Here is a 2,500-nt window from a genome sequence, read left to right as displayed (position 1 = left end):
TGACACGGATGACACAGGCACTTAACGGTACTGTGCCGCGTCGAGTAAATCCCTTCTACAAATTGATGGGGTCTATGGAGGGTGGAGGGTGGAAGGGAGGAAGGGAGGAAGGGAGGAAGGGAAGAAGGGAAGAAGGAAGGGAGGGGAGGGAAAGAGGAAAGGGAGAGGAGAAGCTAGAAGGACGGGGGGGGGGGGAGGGATGGAGGAGCTACAAGGTCTAAGAAACTGGAAGGAGGGGGTAGAAGGGAGAGAGAGAGAGAGAGAGAGGGAGGGAGCGATGAAGGGCCTACAAAAACTGGAGGGAGACAGGGAGGGAATGTGGGAACGGACGAAGCAAGACAGCGAAGAATGGAAAGAAAAAGGGAGAGAAGAGGAGACGAGAAAGGAAAAAAAGATAGAAAAAGAATAAAAAACAAAGCAAAAAAGTAAAAGAAACAAAAAAGCAGCAAACATAGGTGCATAAAGTAAAAGTATATAGAAAAAAAAAAAAAAGGGGGAAAGCGACCAGCCATAATAGCAGATAAGCGACCGAAGGAGAAAAGAGAAACAGAAGTATGGAGGACAAGCGGGAAGAACTGAAGGGACAGACAGACGAAGGGAAGAGAAAGGAAGAGGGGGAGGGGGTGAGAGGGAAGGAGGACGAAGAAGAAGAGAAGGAAAAGGAGGGTGGGGCGGGGTGGGGAAGGGTGGGTTGGGGTGGGGGTAGGGTGGGGGATAGACGTGAGATTAAAGTGGCCCTGAGGAGGAAGATAATATATCAAGTTAAAACATGTGAATTGCTCGTATATCGAAGCACGGAGCCATGTAAATAAATTATGACAGGGGCGTGATTAAATTCCTGGCCCGACCCGCCTGGCAGGACTGTTCTCGCGAAAGAGAAAAATCCCGGTAGTATATTACACATAGGGGGGAGGGGAGGGGAGGGGAGGGGAGGGGAAGGGAGGGGGGAAGGACAAGTAGGGAGAAGGGGAAAAGGGGAAGTGGAGATAGAAAAGGCGTAAGGAAGAAGGGGAGGGGGAAGGGAGGGGGAGGGGAAAGGGAAGAGAGAAGGGGAAGAAAGGAAGGGAAGGAGGAGAAGGGAGGGGGAAAAACGAAGGGAGAGGAGGAGAAGGGGAGAGGGAGCTGGTGGGGGAGAAGTTGAGGGCCGATTTACAAGCACCATTAGTGTTTATGAACATCCGCATCGCAAGCAGACAAACATGAAGATCCACATAAACAGATGATTGAAGACGCGTGACTCCCCCTCCCCCCTCCCCCCCTCCCCCTCTCCTCTGCATGTGTGTGGAGAACCTGCATTTTCTCAAGATTTTCTCCTGTACATTATCCAGCCGCCTCGAACCTAGTCCAGGGGACTGGGTGAAAATTAACATGAATTAAAGCATTAATTCAACAAATAAATACAAAATATAAAATAAAATATCAATGAGAAAAAAACTGAATAAAAAAAGATCTATTTTATTTTGTGGTAAATTCTCCCTGATATTGTACTCGTTTCTCATGCTTCTCTGTTTTATTCCCCTTTTCTTTCCCTCATTCTTGTGTTCACTCGTTTATCCGAGTTTACTTCGTTTCTCCCCTTTCATTCCCCAGGTGACTTGCCTCCCCTGGCCTTACCCTTCACGCCCTAAACTACCCCCTTTTCTCTACCCTTCAATTACCTATTTTCCCCTCACTGACTCACCTCTCTCTCTTTTCGTCCGCTCTTGAGACGACAGCTTTCCCCCTTTTCTTTCGCATAAACCCCTCCCTTTCCCATCGTAAAAGTGATTTCCCCTCTAAGAAAAAATACTTCCCTAATGCTCCTCCCTCTTTTCCCCTCTCTTCTTCCTCTTCTTCTTTTCCCTCCTCCCTCCCTCCCCCTCCTTTTCCTCTCTTCGTTTCCCTTCCAATCCTCGGAAACTTCCCTCGATTTCTCTCTTCCATCTCTCCTCACTTCCCTAATCTGTGTTCTCCCTTTCCCCTCACTTTCCCAATCCGTGGCCTGGATTCCCCTCATCTCCCAGCTACGATGAGGACTGAGGAATCGAGATCACCGCCAGACAATAGCTAACCCAACTGGCACAGCAATTCGCCAATACAAACGCACTTAATCAGACCTCACTCTCTGCCTCTCTTTGTGTCTCTCTGTCTCTGTCTCTGTCTCTCTCTTCTTTTCTCTTCTTCTCCTCTCCTCTTTCTTTTTTTTTTAACCTCCCACCTCCCTCGTACCTTCCCCCCTCTCAAAATCCCGCCTCCCTTCCCCCACCCACTCACCCATTCTCCATCATACCCTTCCCTCCCTCCCCTTAACCACAAACATCCCCCTTCCCCACCCCACCCCTAACCATCTCCCATCCACACCCCTACCCCCGCCCACCCCCTCCCCTCATTCCACCCTCCACCCTCACCCCTTACCCCCATCCCCCTCCCCTCATTCCACCCTCACCCCTCACCCATCCCCCTCCTCCCACACCCCCCTCACTCCACCCTCACCCACCCCCCTACCCCCATCCCCCTTACC

General features: G+C 50.6%; 1 protein-coding gene across 1 annotated transcript in view; it reads right to left on the bottom strand.

The window, feature by feature from the left end:
• Positions 1–2,500, bottom strand: part of unc-5 (netrin receptor unc-5) — a gene marked incomplete in the record, with an annotated part of 398,147 nt that overhangs the window by 334,328 nt on the left and 61,319 nt on the right.

The sequence above is a fragment of the Penaeus japonicus genome, unplaced genomic scaffold (assembly GCF_977035675.1).
Source record: "Penaeus japonicus unplaced genomic scaffold, GWHDUDI00000001_assembly GWHDUDI00000031, whole genome shotgun sequence".
In the NCBI taxonomy this organism is placed as follows: domain Eukaryota; kingdom Metazoa; phylum Arthropoda; class Malacostraca; order Decapoda; family Penaeidae; genus Penaeus; species Penaeus japonicus.
The sequence above is the reverse complement of the archived record's forward strand: the minus strand, read 5'-3'. Positions and strand labels throughout refer to the sequence as shown.